The sequence below is a fragment of the Acinonyx jubatus genome, chromosome B4 (genome assembly GCF_027475565.1).
Source record: "Acinonyx jubatus isolate Ajub_Pintada_27869175 chromosome B4, VMU_Ajub_asm_v1.0, whole genome shotgun sequence".
Lineage (NCBI taxonomy): Eukaryota > Metazoa > Chordata > Mammalia > Carnivora > Felidae > Acinonyx > Acinonyx jubatus.
In genome coordinates this window covers 109,304,986-109,329,577 of record NC_069387.1, presented here as the reverse complement: position 1 = coordinate 109,329,577, position 24,592 = coordinate 109,304,986, and positions in this window count along the sequence as shown.

Here is a 24,592-nt window from a genome sequence, read left to right as displayed (position 1 = left end):
TACTCTGAGCCAGTCACCCAGCCTCCCTAAGTTTCTTCTTCCTTGTCTGTAAAATGAGAGGCTTTACCTTTCATTCTGGGATTCTTTCATAATTTCAGCCTTCTGGTCACGGATTGGTGACACATGTTAGATGATAAAATGAGATGAGGAGCAGGCGAAAACAAGTAACATTTATGAAGGGTATCAGATGCACAATATCATCTCACTTAATGCTCAAAACAGCTCTGTGGGATCGATCCTATTATCATCCTTATTTGTCACTGAAGAAATGGAGGCAGAGAGACGCCTAAAAGTCATCGAATGGCAAGTGGTAGAATGTAGCTTTGAAGCTTTAGCTCTTCTTGTTATAAACTGTTTGTCGTCAGTCTTTGCTCGTTTTTACAAGGTGCCCTTGGGTTGGCTAGGAAGTGGTGACCCCGTTTCATAGCTGAGGCAGTGGAGGAAGCAGAGATTAAGTGGCCTGCCAAATTAAACCCAAATTCAACAGTAAAATCATGAGAAAGCCACAGGGCCCCAGCTGATGTGTCACCAGAGGGATGTGATGTCCTGTCTTCTCTCTCCATGGAGAACCTGCCCTATACTGGGTCCATGAGCACATAAATTACAAAACTGATTTTCCTGAGGATCTCTAGGGTGGCTAGCATGTGTCCAGCTGGCTCGCACTCCTGCCCACACACCCTTTTCAGGATTACACAGTGAACTGACCCCAAAGAATTCACTTCCTCACTCTGATCCCTCCTGAAGGAAAGCTGATGTGGGAGGAGGGAGAAAGGGAGACAGACACAGAGACACAGCTGTAGCTGGCGTTAAGTATTCTTGAAAATTCATCTTAAAAAAAAAATCATTCTTTGGACATTAAACTGTTTCAAAAGGATTTGGGGGGGTACAAATTTAGTTGCAGTTACTCAGTAATAATCATTTTCAAGAAGATCCTGCGGACTTTCAAATACCCTTACTCCTCTTGTGTTCTTATCTCAATTGGCCCTGAATCAGTCCGGTTCTGATGATGGAATCCTCAAACTTCTTTAAAGTTCAAAATTGATCTCCTAAGAGTATTTAAGGGCACAAAACAAAGTTCAAACAATTCACAAATATTTATCCAGGCCTTGATCTGTGTTGCACTGATTCGATGAAACAAGGTTGAAATCAAAGGCAATGGAAGACTTAACGAGCCCTCAAAGGCTGAAGGCAATGTCATATTTCGAAGTTTGACCACTTAATCTTTCTGCTAGTGTCCCAAATCAAAGCAGATCCCCCAAGGAACTATCAGGCAGGTCCTTGTATGTCCCTACAGGCTGCAATAGTCAAAATTACATTTTAGGCATGATATTTTATATACGAAAGGATTAACAGCCGACATGTATGCAATTTGACCCACCTACCTCCCTGTCTTGTCATGGAAAATACCTTTTGAGAGTGTATTTATCTCCAGTGCTTTTTAGGAAAGAGAAGTTTTGGACCACTCGTATCTTCAAAAATGAACCCTTAACACACAAAGGAAAAAAGAAGAAATACCATTCAAGACTTGATTATATGCTAAGCATCAAGCAAGTCTAAAAAAGGAGCTTCTTCTAAGCTAGAATTCCCCCTTACCTGCTTTTGGAGACAACCTAAGTATTACATTAAGCCTTTTTTATTAGGTCCAGTTTCATTCCTACAGCAAATATTAACAGGAGAAGGAAGAAAGAAGACAGGACAAAGAAGGGGATTTGGGGGAGCACGTAGCTCCCAGGGCAATTATAACAGGAACACTCCTTTATGTTCTGGTTGTTACTGCTATGTAACAGACCACCCCAAAACTTAATGGCTTCAAACAACGATAATCACTTATTCTCTTCCTGAGTCTGCATTTGAGCAGACCTCTGCAGAGAAGGCTGATCTCTCTTCAGGGTCTTATTATTTAGAGTAGCTCAACTGTGGGCCAGAGGCTCCATTTCCAAGATGGCTCATTCCCATGGTTGGCAAGTTGGTATTGGCCATCAGCGAGAAGCACAGTCAGGGCTTAGGGCCAGAGACTTTGCTTCTTTTCCATGTGGCCTAAATTTTCCCACAGTACGGTGTCTGAGTTCCATAGGTGAGACCCCAAGGGAGAGAGCCTGGTGGAAACTGTACTGACTTTTAGGACCTAGTCTTCGAAGTTACTTCCGCTGTATGCCGATATCTACGCCATTCAAAGACAGGAGATGAAGGTGGGGTAAGATTCTGGAAGAGAACATGCGATGGAAAATATTGTTGTAGCCATTTTGGGGAAACATTGTCTGCCACATCTTATGTGGAGACCGAATGTCAGACTTTAAGAAGCCATAGTGACCCAGATGAGTCTCATGATCCCGTCTCATCAACATTATAGTTGTCAAGAACTGGTGCCATTATTTTCTCAATCCAGCCCTGTTTTCGTCTGTCTCTAACATTCACAACAGAGCAATACCATAAAAAAAAAAATCCTTAAGATTGACCCTAAAATAGAATATGAAATAGTTTTATAAAAGAATATTAATATTTTCATGTTGGCAGAGAAAATGTTGTTTGAGATAGATTCACACCAAAGTTACTGGGTGCGATGACAGCGAATTGTTTTCAAGCAAACTAGTATTCTATTGTATTTCATAGTATTCTATTGTAGTAGATCATCTTACTTTGATAGGCATTTGAGTTCTTTTCCATTTTCAACTATTATGAACAATACTGCTAAGAAGATCTTTGTGCATGTACCCTGATGCACATGTGCACACATTTCCCTGGGATATACCAGGGAATAAAATTGGCATAAACTGGGTAGATCCCCAACTTCAGATGATGGGGTGGTTGTGCCAATTCACCTCACCACCACCAATATTTGAGTTTTCATATTGTTCCATATTTTTGTCCACACTTGCCATTGTCAGACTTCTTAGTTTTTTTTTTGCTGACCTTGTGGATATGAAGTGATTAGTTATTATGATTTTAATTTTCATCATCGGATTCCACATGAGGGTGAGTCCTTGTCTTGATTGGTCAAAGGAGATTTTATTTTGCAAGGTTCCCATTCAAATCTCTTGCCAAGTTTTCAATTGAGTTATTTACGTTTTTTTTTAAATTGATATAAGCAGTGCTTTGATATTCTAAATACTAGTCTTTTATGGATGATATGCACTGAAAATATCAGTGCAATGCTTTTCAAACTTTGTTCCCCCTCAGGGATGGATGTAGGTGCATTTGGGGTGGATTGTGCACTGCACAACTCTAAAAGGTGCCAATCAGAAAGGCAGTGATAAAAATGCATGGCCAACCTGCATAATCTTGCATGGATGTCTTAGACGCCCATGGTTTTTGAATCAAGGGAATTGTGGCTTAAAATGTTTGAAAACCACTAATTGAATCTATTTAATAAACATGGAAACAGAGTTAGAAAGATTGAGTTGAAAGAATAGCTACATTTGATGATTTAGACTTAAGTGGGGCTGGTCTGGAAGGGTTTTGGGGTAGACTAAATCTTGAACCAACTTTGGAAGACAGGGTGGTTTTTCACAGAGAAGCAAAAGGGATGTTAGAGTTGTAGGTGATGAATTGTGGCTAGCTTTGGAAGTAGTAGAAGACAAATTCTTCATAAGGTCTTGCAAAAGTATTTTTCAAAGTATAGAACAGAGAGCAAAAATCAGAACGTTCAGGGATATGAGTGATAAAATTTGAAGAGAATTTACAGGGGTGCCTGGGTGGCTCAGTCGGTTAAGTGTCCAGCTTCGGCTCAGGTCATGCTCTCACAGTTGATGAGTTCGAGCCCTGCATCAGGCTCTGTGCTGACAGCTCAGAGCCTGGAGCTTGCTTTAGAGTCTGTGTCTCCCTCTCCCTCTTTCTCTCTCTGTGCCCCTCCCCCACTTGCACTCTATCTCTCTCTCTCTCAAAAAATGAATAAACATTAAAAAAAAAATAAAGAGAATCTGCAGAGTGTAAAAATAACTGTGGTTTTGGTGAACCTTACCTCTCTTGTTAGTTACATCTTGAACTGGAAAAACTCCAGTTCTTCCTTCCTGTGGGTCTTTCTTCTGTGTCTCCTTGGCTACTCACAGAGCACTTCACTTCTGACACTTCTGGTCACTAAATGTGTGGCGTTTTTTCCCACACGAAGCAATTCTCTGGGGTCTCTATGACCCCAGCTGGGCGTCCTACAATGTAATTCAATTCTAACACTATCTACCAGGGGATAGTGTCCAATCCCACAGGTTAAGTACTTAGTCCTGAAGACTGGTTCCACCCTATTTCAGATGCCAACAGCAAGGAGCAGGTCCGCAGGTTACACACAACTTCTGTCCAAATTGGCTACAGATCAGAGGTTCCCCCAACCCTCTACTCAGGTTTAATGAATTTGCTAGAACAGCTCACAGAACTCAGGGAAACATGTTTATTAGATTATAAAAGGATATGTTAAAGGATAAAGCTAAGTGAAGAAATGGGGCAAAGTTGGGGAGGGTCCCAAGGGCAGAAGGTTCTGGAACCATGGAATAGGGACATGCCATACTTCTGTCAGGGATGTGTTCATCTACCTAGAAGCTTTCTGAACCCTATGCCATTGGGATTTCTTATGGAGGTTTCATCACACAGGCATATGACTGCTCATTAACTCCATTTTTTTTTTCTTTTTAGCCTTTCTTCCTTGTAAAGGGAATGGGAAGCAAACTTCTAATCATGGCTTTTTCTTTCCTGGAACCAGACCTCACCCACCAGCCATCTAGGATCCCACTCAGAGTCACCTCACGAGAATGAAAGACACTCCTTATTACCCAGGAAATTGCAAGGGTTTCAGGAGCCCTGTGTCAGGAACTGGGACAGAGACCAATGTATGTATTTCTTATAAATCATAATACCACAACATCTGGTTACAGAATCCTACAGTTTCAGTGGAGAATTAGGTTCAGAAGCCTAAAATAGTGAACGAACACTAAAAATCGTCAAAACTCGCGAGGATTTATTCTCTTTTGTAAAAGTCAGGAGGTGAGAAATGCTGGCCTGGTAAGGGCAACTTCATGGGATCATTCGAAACTCAAGCTTTGATTCCCACAGTCACAATATGGTGGCTCCATGCTAGTCATCATATCCACATTTCAGTCAGGAGGGAGGAGGAAGGAGGAAAGAAAAAGAGTGTGCTTCCTGCAGAGTCAGTTCCCTGAAAAAAGCTTCCTGGAAATCCTGTACCAGAGTTAAATTCTAGGCACTTAATGGCCAAAATTAGCCACATGGCCATAGTTAGAGAGACTGGGGAATATAAATGTTTATCTGGGCATGTACTTCCCTTAATATACTTGAGGTTTTATTACTTGGGGAAAAGGGGAGACTGAATGTTAGTCGCCCACTTTCTTTCTGGGGAGAACCCCACTTCCACCATACCGGAGGGTACAGGACCCAGGCCAGGGCAAGAAGAGTGTGTCAGTTTCCCCTCTCAGTGATTGGTTCAGGGATGAGACAGGATTCAAATCCAGTCAATCAGATTACTCTCTGGATTAAAAAAAATTTTTTTTTTTTTTTTAATTTTATGGAAAGGATTTTTCTCTTTGGGTCTCCAAGTCCCAGATCTACTGAATTAGACCTGGTAATCTGTTTTTTTCTTTGTTTGTTTTAAGGTCCACAAGTGATTCTTTTGATTGACCAGTTTGGGAATTACCAGATATGCTGTAGATTTTAAACCAGTAGTTAATTTCTTCTAGCATCTCCTCTCCCGGGGTCTTCAAAGAATAGAGTAAAAGGGAACTTGATGGATGTCTTTCATAACATGGACGTCAAAAAGTTGAGCACATAGTTTAGCTATAACTGCATCATAAGTTTTCATGAGCTCACTACTATAGGCTCTCTTAGAGTTATTTTTGTTGTTGTTGCTAGTTTGTTCCCTGTTCTATAAAGTAGCACTTGAATCTCCCTAAAAATACTTTATTCTAATTTCACCAGGGCTTCTAGGTCTGCTCTGCTGTGATTTGGTGTCACTCTATCAATACCTTTGTGATTTTCTAGATTCTGGCCTACCAACGCTCACTCATATTTTGTCTTTTCAGGCTGAAGCGTTTTAAAGTCTCTCTAGTTTCTTTACAAACCTTAACACTGTTGAGTGATCTTCTTTGGTCATGTTCCAGTTTCATTATGACATTTTGGAGGTTTAATGACTGGAACTCTACCCAGTGTTTCTGTAGCAGATGAATTCTGGTGTCTCCGTGTGTATGTGTGTGTGCGTGTGTGCGCGAGCACTCATAAGACTGTGCTTTCTATTTTGTTTTTAACATCCTTCCTGATGATGCTTGCTTTTGTAACTGCCACAATGCTTTGGACCGACTTCTTCAGGGAATGGGCTGCAATGATGCCATCATCTTTTTCCTGGATCACGTCTGCACTCAGAAAGCCTTGGTCTCCCGAGAACGAGGGGGGTTCTCTTTTCCTGTTGGCATTACGTGAACCACCTCCACTGAGCGCGAATGTTCTCCGCCCACTCATGCAGTTCCACGAGATCCTCTTGACGTTTATTCTTATCAGGTTGGTTTTGCAATTGCCAGAAAACCTTGGTGTCTTTTTCTAAATTTGAGACTTCACTTTATTGATGTTTAAATCACTTTAAAGAAATGGTAAGCAAGACTGGTCCAAGTACAGATTCATGGAACACACGTTTTAAAATATACCCTCAAACAGAAGAGCAATTATCTCTTGGCGATGCACAAAAAACACTAGAACCTGATTAAAAAATAGTGAGCCTCCTGTGAAAATATAGCTTTATAATAATCAAAACAAAACTCCTTGTCCTTCCTTCCCTCTCCACCTCAGTTACAGTGAAATTGCTATTCCCAAACCCTTCCTGTGAGGAAATTTTGAAATTGCCACTGATCTCTATCCAAAATTTAAGGCTCTTCTTGGGGCACCTGGGTGGCTCAGTCGATTAAGTGTTCAACTTCGGCTCAGGTCATGATCTGACAGCTCATGAGTTCGAGCCCCCTGGTGGGGCTCTGTGCCTGGAGTCTGGACCCTGCTTCTCTCTCTCTGCCCCTCCCCCACTTGCATTCTGTCTCTCTCTCTCTCTCAAAAATAAACATTAAATTTTTAAAAGCATTGCTCCTTGACGAAAGCAATTAGGAGTTAAAAAGTTTAATTTGTTATTGATTGATTGATTTTTAAGTAGGCTCCACACCCAGTGTGGGGCTTGAACTCACAAGCCTGAGATCAAGTCACATGCTCCACCGACTGAGCCAGCCAGACACATCCCAAGAGTTAAAATCTTTTAAAAGAAGAAATGCTGGCTGAGTGGCCCACGGTATGTGTCTGTGGTTTGATGAGGCCACCTCCATTCAGAGCTGGTTCTCAGCTGTGGAATGATGGTTACAAGCTTGGTCAGGGTGTTCAATCTTCCTAGATGAGAATCCAGATCTGTGACTTAGCGATGCGACCTTGGACAAATTACTTAGTCTCGGTGAGCCTTGGGGTTTCACTGACTGAGCAATGGGAATAATTGCACTTAGCTCATGGAGTTTGACGATTGAATGAGACAATTGATGTAAGGCGCTTAGTATAAATAATTATGATTGAACAGGCTCTGGGGAATAAAAATTATATAATTTTTATTCATTCATTCATTCATTCATTCATTCATTCAATAATAAGAAAACACAATTCCTATTGTGTTTACAGAATGTCCTGAGTGCCATAAAAAAGATAAATTGGATACAAAATTTGAACTTTCAGCCTCAGAATGAAATTAATAATGAATATAAATAATTATGAGGTATAGAGTAACAGAGAGCGTAAAGTTAACATAACATAACTTAAACACAGGCTCTGGATTTAGACTCCTGTAGGTTCAAATATTAGCTTCATCACTAGCTACCTGTGTAATCTTCGACCAGCTTCTTAACCTCACTTAATTTTTCCTCTTTTCATCTGTGAAAAAAAAGGAGATAATAATAGTACTTACCTCATAATGTTATCAAGATTAAATGGGAAAAAATGCGTATCAAGTGCTTAGCTCTTTTCTCTGGCATACAGAAAGTAACATCACCCATTTCCCCCAAAGAGATGGAGAAACACTGCAGGAATTCAGAGGGCAGGGGATGGTTTTTCTGTGTGGGGGAGGAAAGAATCATGGAAGACTCCCTGCTGGTGGCTGATAAATCACAAAGTCAGTTTACAAATTTACCGAAGAATATGCCTTGAGCTATTACCGCGAGGCTGGCCCATCTATCCTATGAGATCGATTTGGTAGGGATGGTAAATCTCCGTCTTTGAGTTGAGGAAATAGGAATTCAGAGTTTAAATGAAGCTTAATTTGCCAAAGGTCCTCCAGGTAAGTTGTGGAGAAGCTGGTATTTTTGTTCCTGGGTCTGTTTACTTCAAAAGCTCAGGTTCTTAACATCTGCTTCACACTCCTCCACAGCAATGTGGGTATTGCCCATCTCATGGGCCACTCCCTTCCCAGGATGAAGGGGAGGGCACGCTGGACTCCTCATTCCAAGATTGCTGACAGGCCTGGAATCAGAGTCCAGGGACTTTGTGGGATAATTCATCCACGTTCCATCAGAGTTGAGACAAATATTCCTGTTCTGTGGTAAAACAAGCAAAACAAAACAAAACCCACACCTTTTTAGTCACTGGGATGTTGGGGTCCATTGGGTGGTGCTGGATAATCCTATCAGAGTTTTACCCGCTGACTCTCTTGTCCTTGTCTTCCTTCGGGAACTCCCACACCCTCCACACTGTCAAGCTATAGCTAATTGAAACACAAAATAGTAAATATTAGCTATACATTAGATTCCTTGTTCTACCTTAATCCCTTGATGACAGACAGGAAACATTCTAGGTTCATCAACAGCACACTGACACACCACATTTTTCTTTTTTTCTTTTTTTAAATTTTATTTATTTTTGAAAGAGAGAGACAGCATGAGCGGTGGAGGTGTAGAGGGAGGGGGACAGAAGATCCGAGGTGGGCTTCATGCTGACAACAGAGAGAAAGCCTGACGCGGGGCTCGAACTCACGAATCTTGAGATCATGACCTGAGCCAAAGTCGGTCAATCGACCGACTGAGCCACCCAGGAGCCCCAACACATCACATTTTTCTGATAGTAAAAATGGAATCTACATTTTTTTGAGCCCTTCCTGTGTGTCAGACTGGATGAAGAGGATCCTGTCTAATCTTTGGTACTCTCTCGTGAAGTAGAGATTACTCTCACACAGTGGTTAAGCGCAAGGGCTCCGGAGCTAGCTGTTAGCTTCAAATCCTCACTCTACCAGTTCTAGCTGTCTGACTTGAAGTAAGTTGGCTAACCTCTTTATGCCTTAGTTTCCTCATCTCTAAAATGGAAATAACATAAGAATGTGGCGGGAAGCAAATGAATTAATACACTAAATGATCTTAGAACAGCGTCTTGCTCATTGTGGGTAACTCTGCCAGGGAGGGAAAGCTTTTTCTCTGATCTCTTAGGTTTAATAAGCAGAGGCCTGCAAACTAAACTGGCCAAAGACAGAGTGGCAGGAGAAAAGACAAACTCTTATTCACATATGTTTGCTGGAGTTCGCAGAAAATTGTGTCTCAAGGAGGTGGTGAGAATTTAGGGTTTATATACCACCTTAACAAGGGAAAGGGAGAGGGAGAAAGGGCACTTATGGAAAAACAAAGGACTTTTAGGAAAATACATGGGCCCTTAGGAGAATAGATGAGAGACACGATAATTTTGTGACAATGTCTATTTAGGTGATTTCTTATCCTGGTGCTATCTCCAGTGATAGGAGTCAACCTTTCCTGGTGAAACCCCAGGCAAGGACATTTATGACATTTGAATTCTTGGGGGAGTCTCTGTTTTTAGGCAAATAAGAGGAGTTCAGAAAGATTAAAAAAAAAAAAAAAACAAACCACTCTTCACTGTGGTGTATTCAGGATCTCCTTAGCTGTTATCACCTCTATTTTGTAGATGGGAAAAAGGAGGCTTAGAGAAATTAATTTACTTAGGGTCACTAAGGCAGTAAATGGTAAAGCCAGCATTTGAACCCAGGCTGCTCTGACCTCAGAGCCTTTGATCTTCCCACTGTGAGAGATCAGAGAAGGAAAAATGCTAATCTTATCTCAAAATTCTTTTTGGAAGAAATTTAGCATAATCTGGGCCTCCATTTTATCATTTGTGAAATTAAGTGTTGAACAATGTGACTTTTAAGGGCTTCCTACCCCCCCTCCCCCCCCCGCCAAATTATTATTTATTTTAGGTATTTTAGCATAAGCCATCATTGGAGAAGAAATTATGGCCTTGTTTCTCAAGATGTATCAGAGGAGACATTGCAGTGTGTATGTGCACGTGTGGGTGCACCCGTGCGCCTGTGCATGTATGTTCATGCATGTACATCCGTGTACGTGATTCAGTTGCTCTGAAAAGAATGATTGTCTTTGGAAGGAAAAGGGAAGATCCTAAGATGTAGATGGTTTAGTTGTTTATTTCTATCAAACAATCTGTTGAACTAGGATTCTGCACGTCCTCGGGGAGTGTCTCTCCCAGGCTTTTTCCAAAAGGTGATTGGCAAGGGAAGTCCTTCTAAAAGAGATAAGTGGCTTCTTAAAGTAAACTCAGAATAAATGGAGTGCAAATTCTGTTTACTAAATATTTCCTGGTTGCTGGATACTAACGTGCAGCCCTGCAGGGCATGCTCTTCAAGGAATGAAAGAAGCGAGCTTGAATTCGGTTTCTCTGTCATTTGGTAGTTGTAAGCTGCCCCAGGTAGAAGGTTACATCATTTCAGAGCAGAAACTCAAATCCATAGAAATCGATACTACGGTGGGGGAGATTTGTTTACTTTAGAGACCACTGAGAGATGTCAGGCTTTTGAAAGCTTGTCATAAGTCTTGTTGCATGCATTCTTTGTAGTTAATTCAACCTGTGGAATTCTGTACACAACCACAAAATTTTCTGTGCAACGTCCTTCTTTTATGCCAAATGCACTTGGCATATTGCATGGTTGTATCTCAGAATCACAGAGTTTTGCTGCTGGTGGTTATTCTGCTCACCCAAGGCTTTTTCCTGACCCCTGTGAAGGTGGATAGGAAGGCTACATGCTTGAGCCGGCTAAGTCAAACATTGTACAATTCTCTTTTTCCTCTTCTTGCTTTCTTTTCAAGAAATATCTATCTATCTATCTATCTATCTATATATCTTTTTAAAGATTTTATTTTTTTTAAGTAATCTCTACACCCAATTTGGGGGTCGAACTCACAACCCTAAGATTAAGAGTCACAAGCTCTGCCAACTAGGCCAGCCAGGCGCCCCCTTAAATATTTTCTTTTTTTTAAAATATTTTCTTTTTCTCCTAGTGTTGGGCCTTAGTAATGTTAATTTAGTAACATGATGCCTGTACTGGTTTTGACTTTTCAAGATGATTTCTTCAGCCTAAACATAGGCCAATTTCGTCTCAGATTGTCTGGTGTGCTGAGGTCTATAATTATACTAAAAAACAAAGGCTAATACAAGAAGAGAAATCGAAGGATTATTAGCTGACATCCAAAGTTGTAAATAGTAAAAGAAAAACACAATTTGGCTTTTTACCCCATAGGAGAAGGAAAAACAAAACAAAACAAAACAACCAAACATAAGGAGAACTATAAATCAATCAATCACCCTGGGCCCCTAAGAACCTGCCTGCCCCGGAGGAGAGGTGGGTTATAACCCCTACAGGCCAAAGAAACAAGAAAGGAAGTGGGTGGGATTGCTAAATGAGTATGGTTCCGAGGAACCACTAAAAACAAAAGGAAAAATAAATCCCACTGATGTGTAGATTTGAGGCATGGAGAGGCCCTAACCAAGGTGGAGGGGGAAGCTCCCAGGTCATCAGAAGGTCACAAAAAGACAGAGGAAGCTAAGGCAGCTTCAATTCATGCCTTCTAACAAGGGAAACTAGAGTTAGGCCATTCCTGACTTAGCTGAAAGAGTGTGCGTGAATCAACTTGCAGGGAGGGGCCCGGAGAAGGGAGGTTTAAGGAAAGAGGTTTTTGTTTGTTTGTTTTGGATTTTATTATCTTATTTATTATTTAATTTATTATTTATTATTTATTATCTTATTTCAGGTACACCTATGATTTATTTTGGTGGGAAGAACAAGCTTCTTGACATGTGCCTAAATAAAAGAATGTTCTCTCTTTCTTTCCTAAAGTCACTCTTCTCTTCAGAACTCAGGACTTTGGACTCATAATTCAGAAAACTTTTACAGAACCTACGGTTTGGTCTTGCGAGTCAGGCTGAGCTGGGAGTGTAGCCAGGAACAGGATGTTGCCAAGCTCTAGGCAAGACCCAGTGGTAGTAGTGTTAACCGGGGAGGGGTCGGGGGAGGGGAAAGAGGTGTCTGAAACACAAGGTTGTCTTGAGACCAGTGGCTGTGAGACACTTGACCCAGAACCTGACATGTACCTTAGTGACTAAGCCTAAGCAAATCCTTTCAGCAATCTTGACCTCCGTCTTCTCATCCATGAAAGAGTCATAATGGCAACCCTTCCAGGGTTATTGGGCAGCCGAAATGTGTTGACGTGTTTGCCAGCCTTCTTGGCAAACTTTTCCCCTTCTGTCAAATCTCAGCTCCAATGCCCCCTCCTCTGGGAAGCTTTCTGATTCCTTTCAGCAGATTTTGACATGTTCCCGTGATATGTCTTCATCTCCCTTGTACAGTACTTCATATTCTATTCTAAGTGTTGGTTCAACTATGTCACTTTATCTTTGTGTCTTAGAGTCCTTTTGTATAGGATAGCTGAAAACCAGGCTTTGAGACGGGTTGAAAATCTTTGCTCAACCAACACTCTCAGATCCTGAGCCACTATTTAACTTCTCTGACACTCCGTTTCCTCCACTGTGATGTGGGAGCAATAATACCTAGCTTATAAACACTCTTATTAACCCATTACCTGGAAGGGTGCTTGGTATATACCAGATGCTCAGTAAATATTGCATGAACAAACAGGACTGTTGTGCATATGGATAAATGCAATCATATGTAAAACACGGTGTCATGTACTTTGTAGATTCTTAATAAATATTTATAATGTACATGTTTGTAAAGGGTCTGAGTTACTACATTTCATTAAATAGGTATATATACTTGCTTATTTTCTAGGAGGCTTTGCCTAGGACAAACATGCAAATCAATGAATGTTTGCAAAATAGAATGACGGGTCACCCAAACAGATGGGAAGAAAGTCTTTGGGAATCTGATATCCTAATGGCACTCAGAATTACATCACTGTTTGGAAAAAAGGGATCTTAAAGATCTTCATCCAATATTTCTATTGTATTCATTTTTTTCTTTGTTTGTCATTTCTTTGATTTCTGTTCTTATTTGAATCATTTTATTTCTTCTACTTACTGTGATTTACTTTGTTCTTTTTTTAGCTTCTAATGTAGGAACTTGAGATTGTTGATTTTAGACTTTATTTTACATAAACATTCAAAGCCTTAAATTTCCCTCTAATCACTGTTTTAGCTGCATCCCGCAAAGTTTAAATTCCATTGTTATTATTATTATTCAGCTTAAAATGTTTTCTAATTTCCTTTGTAAATTCTTCTTGGACCTATGGATTACTTAGTTACTTGATGGGCACCTGGGTGGCTCAGTCTGTTAAGCGTCTTGCTTTTGGTTTTGGCTCAGGTCATAATCTCACAGTCATGAGATCAAGCCCCTTGTCAGGCTCTGCACTGAGTGTGGAGACTGCTTAGGATTCTCTCTCTCTCTCTCTCTCTCTCTCTCTCTCTCTCTCTCTCTCTCTCTTTCTCTCTGCCTCTCCTCCCACTCATGCTCTCTCTCTCCCTAAAATAAAATAAATTAAAAAAGACATTCTTCAAAAAAAAAAAAAAAGAAGTGTGTTACTTGATTTCCAAACATTTGGGACTTTTTTCTAGATGGTTTGTTATTGATTTCTAATTTACTTCCACTCTGGTCAAAGCATATACTTCATATAATTTCAAACTTAAAAAAAAAAAACTAGACTCATTTTATGGCCTACCATGTAGTTTATTTTGGTGAACATAACATATATACTTGAAGAGAAAATGTGTCCTACAAATATCAACTAGCTCACAGTAGTTGATGGTGTTTAGATCTTCTATATTTTTACTGACATTTTTGTCTAGTTGGTCTATTAATTACTGAGAGAGGTAATTTGCTACTTGATTATTGAATTGTCTATCTCTCCCTTTAATTCTGTCAATTTTTGCTCTCTTATTAGGTGCATATGTGCATTTCTTTTCTTTTCTTTGTTTATTTTATTTGTATTAAAAATTCTGTTTGGATGATTCTAAATGTGTAGGGGCTCAAATTACAAAATCATGTCTGGGTTTATAAAACATTTTTAAAAATACTCTTATGATCTTCCCACCAGAAAGAACCACTCAAAAGTATGACAAAGCATAGTTTGGGTTTTACAAATGGTTATGTAAATATACATAAGAGATTTTTGTATTTTTACATAAACAGGATTATATTCACATATTTTTCTGCCACCAGCATTTTTCAACTTCAACAGTTATAGAGAGTTTCTCTCCATTTCAAAAGCCCAGCTTTATTTCATTTTTTAAAACAGTTGCTACATCGTATTCAATTGTATGAATGTACAATAGTTTACATGATCAACCTCCTATTGAGGAACATTAGCTTATTTACAATTTTTCACCATGATCAGCAATACTATAATGAAAACCATTGGTGTATGCTTGCTTAATTATTTCCTTTGGATAAATTCCTGGAAGTGGAATGACTGGGTCAATGATCTCACACATTTAATCTCTGATTCATATTGCCTGCTTGCCCTCTTTCAGACTTGCCACCCTTATCTCATTGGACATTGTTACTCTTTTTATTCTTTCTACGTCAGTAGGGGAGCACCATTTTAGAAGTTGGTGTTCTCTCCACCATGTTAGAAGATCATGCAGTGCCATGTCAAAGTAGTTGATGGCAAAAATAGTGAAGATATATAAAGTAGGGAGAGGAGGAGGACACAGTGGATTTTCTACCTCTACCTTCTTTTTAAAAATGTTTTTACTTATTTTTGAGAGAGAGAGAGAGAGAGAGAGAGAGAGGCAGAGAGAGACAAAGACACAGAATCTGAAGCAGGCTCCAGGCTCCGAGCTGTCAGCATGGTGCCCGACGTGGGGCTCAAACTCGTGAACTGCGAGATCATGACTGGAGCTGAAGTCGGATGCCTAACCGACTGAGCCACCCAGGCGCCCCTCTACCTCTAACTTCTTGATCTCATGAGATGGAAGCAGAAGAAATGATTAATGCAGAGGGGGAAAAAACTAATTTTATGAGAGATATATGGGGTGCATAAATCTGGTTTAGAGTATGTTAGCCACAGAGCTCTATTCTCTTCAACTCATTGCTCTCCAGGAAACAACAGCCCAATTTTGTGCCCTAAATTTAGAAGAAACATTGTAGAAGACAGCATTCCAGTACAGTATTGCACAAGGCAGGATAGCAATAGGAGATAGGATGAGTATTTCTTGAGTTTCTGCTCGCTATATTCTAGGTGCTTTATATATATTGTCTCATTTAATCTACTACAACAACCCTATGGGTTGGGTAGTGGTGTTGCCATCATTATTCTATATTTACAGAGGAGGAACCCTGAGCTCTCAAAGGGAAAGCACATGCTAATAGAAGAGGTAGAATCTGGATTGGGTGTGGGATCTATTTGCATTAGGGAGCAAGCTTTTCTTTCTCTACATGTTTGCTCCAGGGAGTGAGGCAGTGGGTGTGAGGCAGGGTGGAACGGGAGGAGGAGGGTGAGGCAGATAGCTGTCCTTGGGGGACAAATGCCTTTGTGAGCCTCAGGGAATCTGCTGGCTGTGTCTCCATGTTCATGGATCAAGACTGAGAATTGTCCTAAACTGCCCCTTGCTTTTGGCAACAGTAGAGCCTATGTTTGTTTCCAGAAATCACAGTAGTGATCACAATGAGGCTGTGTTCATATGTAATCGGGTTTGACAGAAATTAATTTTTAATAAGAGGTTGCATTCAGTCAAACAACTGCCCTTTCGGGGGCCTATGTCAGGGTCGGTCACCCAGGGCTGGGCAGTGGCACAGCGTGTGCTCTTGGCTGCAGCCTGGTGTGTGTGTGTGTGTGTGTGTGTGTGTGTGTGTGTGTAGTGGGTATTTGAATGGGGGAGTTAGGGGCGTGGTTACAGACTTAGTCAAATCTTATGTCGGGATCAGGCATTGGTCTATCCAGAAGTTAGAGGAGGCAGTTGGGGCATTTATTTGATGGCCAAGAAGAATATGTGTGGTCCCCCTTCGGCCCCCTCCCTTTTTTAAACTTCTTATTTATTCATTTAAGTGATCTCTACACCCAACATGGGGCTTGAACTCACAACCCTGAGATCAAGGGTAGCTTGCTCTTCCAACTGAGCTAGCCAGGCGCCCCCAGAAAACCCCTTCTGTTCCCTCATACTAAGCGCCCTTTTGACAAATTCAGGGCTTGGCAGATACTTAGAGTGTGCCCTTCACTATTGGTCTCACTAAATGGCATTTATTCTGGCTGTTCCTTAATGCTAACAGCAACCCTGCAAGGTATAATGTCATCAGTCCCATTTTATAAGTCAGGAAAATGAAGGCTCAGAGAGTTAAATAACTAAAGAGTACACCCTCAGTGAGAAAGTTGGGAGGTGGGATTCCATAATCTCTCTGCCAAAACATTTCGCATCCTCCCTGTGGAGAAGAATCTCCATCCTCACCATTTCCCTGAGGACCAGATATGAGAGTATTAGAGGCACTACTGTTCAAATTCTGTCAGATTCTGCCAAAGTCACTCCATCTTCCTCACTGGAATTATGTTAAATGACCACATTTATTTATGACCCACTACCAGTTTTTCTCCACGTCACTCACTCAGACCAGGTCACTCACACCTTGCTTGTTATCAACGCTAACAAGGTGATGTTCATGCTGATTTCCAAGATCTGGGAACTTCTGTGTTTTCTCTTAGAGGCTGCTTCCATTTTACTCAGGAAATACAGACTTTTGGGTTTTCTTTCTTTCTTTCTTTCTTTCTTTCTTTCTTTCTTTCTTTCTCCTTTTCTTTCTTTCTCCTTTTATTTCTTTCTTTCTTCCTGCAAAAAGGCAGAATCTCAAGGCTTCTCAGTGTGGGAGGCCCTGCCATTTCCAGCACTGCAAACTTATCCTCTAGCCGCCCCCAAAAGCTTTATCAGGAGATGTGGTGACTTTTCTCCTAAATTACATAGGTTGGTTTAAAAATATAGTGTAGGGTTTCCCTGTCAGGAGGCTGTCAGGCTGCCCACTTTTGACAGCCACTGCTACCTCCCTTCTTTGTTACATGTGATGGCATTTTTATTTTTATTTAAAAACCATTCAGCTGAAGTTATCTGGCACCCTTGAAATTACCAAAAAGGTTCATTTCAGGCGTCGAAGGGTGCCTTTAAAAATGCTTCCGTTTCCTGATTAAGAATCATGCACAATTTGATTTTCTATGCCTCACCATCTTTGCAGGGGCATTGTTAGCATGAAAATGAATTTTAAAAATATATTCTAGCGGAGGCGAGTGCCTGACATGACGAGTTCCTCTCTGTGTCGAAGCAGACTAAATTAGGGGGCACGGAGTGGCTTTGGTGCTGGGAATATATCAACTTACATAGTGAGTGCGGCAAAAGGAAATGAAAAATTAAGCAAATAAATAAAAACAAAACAAATAAACAAAACAAGAATAAGGTCTGGAAGTAAAAACAAATTAATTAAAAAAAAACCCACACAAAAACGCTGGGAAAGAGGGTGGCCCACAACTTGGGTAAATATTCTCCAGCTAAATCTTTCCCCAAGTTCTAGGATTTGTTGAAACATCTTGTCCTTTGTGTTGGGGAATGCAAAAATCTCTTCATGTTTTTCTGTAACCTTTGCCTCTCCATTCCTCTCCCCTTATCTGCACTGTCTGTTCATCCCTTATATGGCTGTTCTCGGAAGTCCAGGAATTTGAATGTTATGTGAAAGGCTAATTCTAATTGGGCTCCATGACATTCATGTCAAATGGGAGACGTATGGGGGTCGCCGTGTGAAAGATCAACAAGGACCTGGCATCTGCTGTTCTGCGTTGCTTCTTTCATTCTGATCTCTAAATACCAGTCTTTGCTCAATGGCCCAACAGTCCTGGTATCCGTGATCCCTCCCCCACCGCCCTGACAACCCCCCTCCCTTCATCCCACTGTTTCCTTCCTTAGCTGGGCAAGCACAAGTCCCTAGCATTTCTTTAACATTTCAGCTTTGCAAAACGATGTTTACATTTATTGTCCCATTTACCACACGCAAAAACCTATGAGATAAAGAGCACAGGAATTATTAAATCATGTGAGTTTTATAGCTAAGGGACTTGAGGTTTTAGTAGGTTCTAGTTACTGTGTATGATTGCACAGCTTATTAAAGACAGAGTTGCTTCCCCAGCCTCGGGCCCCTTGGCGCCCTAGTTGGGTGGTTTTCTTTTCCCTAAGCAAAATGCTTCCTGACTTTGGACATCAGGCACTATTTGTGGATCCAAGTTAGAGACTATTTTGTAATATGAAAGCGCATCCAGCTTTATGTCTTCATATTAAATATGTTTTCTTATCTCCATCTAAATGACTTCAGATTTTAGGAAGTGTATTAGCATTATTCATTCAACAAATATTTTTACTGTTCTAGTCTGGGTAGATAGCAGTGAATAAAACTGACAGCCTCTACTCTCATGGAGCTTACATTCCAGTGGAAGAGGCCAAAAACTGTTTCTTTCTCTTTCTTTCTTTCTTTCTTTCTTTCTTTCTTTCTTTCTTTCTTTCTTTCTTTCTTTCTCTTTCTTTCTTTCTCTCTCTTTCTCTCTCTTTCTTTCTTTCTTTCTTTCTTTCTTTCTTTCTTTCTTTCTTTCTTTCTTTCTTTCTTTCTTTCTTTCTTTCTTTCTTTCTTTCTTTCCATCCAGCTAAGTGATCTCTACACCCAATGTGGGGCTCGAACTCACAACCCTGATATCAGGAGTCACATTCTCTACTGAATGAGCCAGCCAGGTGCCCTGAGACCAAGAATTTAAATCAAGAAATAAATGCATTATGCGATAGGCCCCGTGGTGAGAAGTACAAAAGAGGAAAACAAAGCAAGGTAAATAATTACTCGTTTATATGATGTGGTCAGGGAAGGTTTTTTGGTACAGTGACATTTGATAAGATGCCTGAGGATTTGAGGAGGTGGATGCTCCAGATAACTGGGGACAAAACTTTCTAGGGGAGGTGACGATATATACAAGGGCTTTGGTGTAGGAGAATGCCTGGCAGGTGGGAGGACGCAAGGACAGCCTGGCAGAGGAGTGGAGCAGAGAAAGCTGGTGAAAGGTGGGAGATGAGGTCAGGGAGGTGGGCGGGAAAGGTGAGAAGGTGTCAGAGGTATGGAGCCAGAGCGAGAATTTTGGCTTTTACTCTGAATGAGACAGGGCACTACAGGAGGTGTTTGAGTATGGGGGTCTGGTATCAAAGAGCGCTCTGAGACAAATGTCTACATACTGCTGTGCTGTGACCTGTCTCTGACACCTTTTAGCCCACCTCTGTCCCACTCAATCTTTTCTCATTGTTCACTGGGGCCGGTGGGGGATGGGGGTGGAGGGAGGGCTACATAACACACACGGCCCAGTGCAAAAAGAGAATGTAGGGCCTTTTGTTCAAAGAGCAAGAAAAAATAGAGTACTGTTAAAGACACTAAAATATAAAGTTTTTCCTTTCTCTTGCAGCGTCTCTTTGAATTTAGTGCAGTGTTTTAAATTTGCCATTTAGTGCAATCCTCAGTAAAGAGACATTAACATTTAAAACTATTATCATTATTTTTGCCATTCATTTCTATACTGTTCAATGCCAGTTTTTGTGTGTGTGTGTGCAATGCCAGTTTTAAATGAAAATATAAGATGATTTTACTTGTATACGGAATCACAAAACTATACCTTTCAGTGTTTTATAGTTCATACTTGCATATGGATTTTGTTCCTACCAGAACAGTGGAAATGCTGCACAAAACGAACTCAACTGTTTTTACTTCTTGATATACATGTACCAATACCCTTCTTTTTGCTACTGATGAATGAGAAGGGACTGACAGGGAAAGGAACTATTGGTCGCCCTGCCTTTCTCTTTTTTCAGTGTCATCATTTTTAGGGTGAATGGTTGATTATTACAGAGCAGTACCAAGAGTAACAAAAGATAAAGTAGTTTCCTTGGTTGTTTGGGTCTTTTGGAACCCCATTGTCTTTTTGTATTTGTAGCCTGGGTGGAATAGAAAACAGGGCCTCCAGGTGTGGTCAGCACCCCCACTTACACAGCCACAGATGTAACACACTTACCTTGAACTCACTTTTAGTCTTGCAGAACTCCCAAACATGGTAGAGCCACATGAATTCTGTGCTCACGGGGCATCGCAAATACTCTTTGTAGAATGGGGTGGTGATGAAGGCGGACAGGCATAGCGTATGTATGCCTCTGTTCACACATAAGCCTCATTGTCCCCTTGGACTTCACTTATAAGAAAAAGTTCAAAGACAGGATTAGTGAGACCCTTAAGATGGTGACATCAGAACATTAAACCAAGTGCATGGCCCAGAAAGCACGGGCTACATGTTCATGAAGCTGGCCCTCCCTTTTTTTTTACTCTACTCTTTCTAGAACTGGCCTGGTCTTAGCTAGGAGGTATTAAAGGGCTCACTGAAAGAGAATAAGCCTGCTGCCTGAGTGCCCATCCTGTGCCCTAAGGGTCTGTGATGGCCTTTGGGCACGGAGGGGTGAGGAACACCCACCGGGCTCAGAGAAAGGTGTGCTGGAATGATAACTTTGGTGGTTTTGGCTGGATTGATTTTAGTTTTGGGGCTACTGGGAAGAATAACCTTAAGGAAAAAGGGATACAAATAAAATCAGGAAATGATCAGGGCCCAGGGAAAAAAAGAAGCAAAGCTGGATATCAGTAATTACTAATTTTAAAAAGGAACATTTCAAAAAGGGACATTAGTTTCCATATTTCTTTTATCTCCTGGCTTCCTGATTTCATGGGAAGTGAGGGAAGAGTCATGACTTGAAGACGGACATTGTGCACATCTGAGACACATACTTTATGATACAGATAATGGATGAGTAGAATCACCCGAGGGCAGGATAACATGTGAAGAAAAGACAAGCCTTCTGAATTTGGAGAAAATGAGAAACTTGAAGAATGCCAAAGGGAGACCCTAGGAAGAAACCTGTTGTTTGACATTTGTTTATGACTTATGGTGACGGTTGTGGGAGTTGAAGAGTCACCTGAGAGAAGCTGAAGAGGCCCATCTGTGTGTGGAAGAGAGTGTGGAGGCATCTCTTTGGAGGAACGACCCCTGGGGATAAGGTCTGAGAAGCTTCTGAGAAGGCTGTGGTCTCCTCAGTGCTGCCCCTACTCCAAGGCAAACAGTCCCAGGTGGTTTCCTTGGGATATACTGAGCAAACAGTCTAAGAGACCAAGGGGATATACCCATCTAAAGTTTATGCTCTTTTTTGAGATGGCGTCCCAGATGCCCCGGCCTCTTGAACTCTCCAGGCCCAATTCTAGTGCCTGTGCGGGCATCTGCTCTGGGTTTGTCCTCCTGGTCACAGACAATTGTGTACTTTTGGGCCCATGGAGGTGGCAAAGGCCACCTGGCAGAAGGAGTTTGAATTGCTCGGATATATGTGCCGAGTGAGTTATCCACAAATGTGCCTTTGAGGCTGCTTGTGGTGCTGGATAGAACCAGGAGATGGAGAACGGGTGGGCAGAGGTCAGGGGACGGCTCTCCCGGTGTCACCAGGTTTCGATGTGGAACTCTGAATGGCAACGCGGCCTTCTTAGTTACTAAGGGTATAGCTGTCAAAGCAGGAAAATAGAGTATATATATTTTTAACCTAGTTGTTCACTTGCTTTTATAACTTTAAATTATTTATTCGTATGGTATGTGGGCATTCATTCCTTTTTCTGCCTGGGCCCTGCTTCCACGTAAGTTCTTTCTTGGGTCTACTGGCTTAGATGAGGTGGAGGGCATGAGTAGGGTGTGCTGGACACTTCTTCCCTTTCCCCCAGTTGCTATTGTTTTGTTGTCATCCTTAGCAATTACAACGGAGACCCTTCAAGACTGAATAGCAGTCTTCCTGCCTAAGTCTACTCTCCGTTATTTCTCCTTTCGCCCATGGATATAGTTGTTCTTAGGTGAGGAATAAAAACATTTTGATGTTTTAAGCATTATTTGTTCCTTTGATACCTTGTACACAGGGGGAAAATGGAGAGACCAGAATTACTGGTTAAACTGAGTATCCTGTTTCAAGCAGACGCCTGGAGGCTAAAGATACTCTGGGAACTGCGGCTAGGAGATCCTCCACAAATCAGGGAAGTCAAAGTTGTCTGCACAAACTGCTTTTTTCTTCTTTAAACTCGGATCCCAAATCTCTTTTTTCTTTTAGACTTGATGTTAGTTTTTAAAAAGGGAAGTAAAACGGCTAGGGCAGGGAGAGCAGTAGTTCCAGAATGTTCTGGTGATTTTGGATATTCAACTTCTGCTTTGTCCTCAGGACGCACAAGTGGAGCTGAGGTTCAGGTAGCTGCGGGGGGGTGGGGGGGAGGGCAGCTTTAGGATTCCTTTGTGGATCGTGTGACCAATCTATGTGTATTATGACAGTACGGGCAGAATTAACAGACACGGTTTAGGTTCTTGTTCACAACACGAAGACCTATTTTCTGAGCACTTCCTAATGTGCCAGACAAATGCTGAATATGTGATATGTGGTATCTCATAATTAGCAGATTCCCATACAATTACCGTTCTCATCTTCCAGGTGAGGAAACTGAGAATTTAAGACACTTGCTCAAGATTCTACAGCTAGTCGGTTGCTGAGCTGGACCTGAAAGTGGTTCTTTTTGATGACAGAGGTCATGTTTTTGACCACATGCTACACTGCCCAGCCTTCTGACATGAGCATTTAATTTCTAGAAGAGCAGTTTTTAGGCAGGTCGCCTAGTCTGACCCTTTCAATTAATAGTTGTGAAAGCGTAGACCCAGAGGGGTCAAATGACTTATTGGAGGTCTGGCAGCTGCTCAGTGGCAAAATGAAAATCCAGGCATCCTAATTCTGATTGGCACTTATTCTGCTACATTCTGATAGAGGACTAGTTTGGAAACACAGTTTGAGTCATGGTGGGCGGGGAAAGTGGGACTGTTTCCTTTTAAAATTCATACTTACAGCCGGGTTGCCAGCCTCTTTATTTGCCTGCTTTTTCTTTGCTGTGCAATCTGTTCTATGAATTCTGAGGGCTTTTGTAAGGAAGTGCGTTGCTTATGGTTTGGCCTTACTATGTCATATTAAGGATGAAGGTACATGATTGTTTCTCCTACACTGTTTCTTTATCAAATGCGTGTGTTTGGCTTTTGTGGTCGTTCCATCAAACCCTCTCTCTTCCGTCTCTTCTTCATTGGCGTGTGGGGTGCAGATGGGGCAGGAGAGGCTTGCCCCAAATTTCAACTACCTGATTTATACTTGACTTTCTTATGTGAACAGCCCTCTGTTTTCCATCCTGCCTAGTAGAAATCGCAAGGAATTGTCATGTGATACCTCCAAAGTACTTAAAATACCTCAGCGTTAAAACATAAGAGGAGTTTTAAAAAGGAAACTGAAAACATTTTGGAACTTTTGCCTGCCTTATGGGTTCAGAAATTGTTCCGGTTAGCTTTTGGCGTCGGACCATGTTCCCCAAATTTAGTGGTCTAAATGGCAATCATGTATTTGCGCACAACGGTATGGGTCAGCAATTTGTGCTGGGCTCAGCTGGGACTGTTCATCTCAGCTTTCACTGTGGCCAGTGGGAGCAAAATGGACGGTTCGCAAAGATGGCCATGAGGATTGCTTCCCTCCCTTCACAAATGCCCCTTTGTGATGTGACTTTGCCGCTCTCTCAGCAAACAGGGGAGTGTATTCCTCTCCTCCTTGAATTTGAAGTTAACCTCAGGACTTATTTTACCCAATGGGACATTAGCAAATGTGATACAGTAGATATCTGAAAACCACGTGTGCACTGGGGCTCGCAACCTTGCTGCTGGGAACGAAAGAGACCGCCATTGGAAGAAGCCCCAACTAACTTCCTGGAGAAGGAGAAACCACCTAGAGAGAGAGGCCAGCCTTCTCAGCTGTTCTGGCTGAGGTCTCAGTCTTGTGAGGTCATCGTCTTAGACCTTTCCATTGGTGACAGGTTGACCCAGGTCAGAAGAACTGAGAGAAACAATAAATTATTGGCCCTATACGCCACTTAATACTCACTGTGTAGTTTGTTTAATATGTCACTTTTACTACCCAGGTCAAAAGGCTTATATACTACAATGATTTTTTAAAAATCTATCTTTGCGTGCTTCAACAGTCTGAATGATTAGCTAGCAATCCAAGGCAATTTTAATAAATTTTATTCCACAGAATACTGTTATTGGTATTGTTGCCTGACGTGAAGCCTGAGAAACTTGTAAGACAAGAATCACCTGTTGGCAATGACATGTAGTCAATGAAAGAGGCGTAGAGAGTGGTACGCTGGTCCCGCAGATTCCAGAGAGGCTCTAGGCAAGCTGCTTCGTCTCCCCCTCAC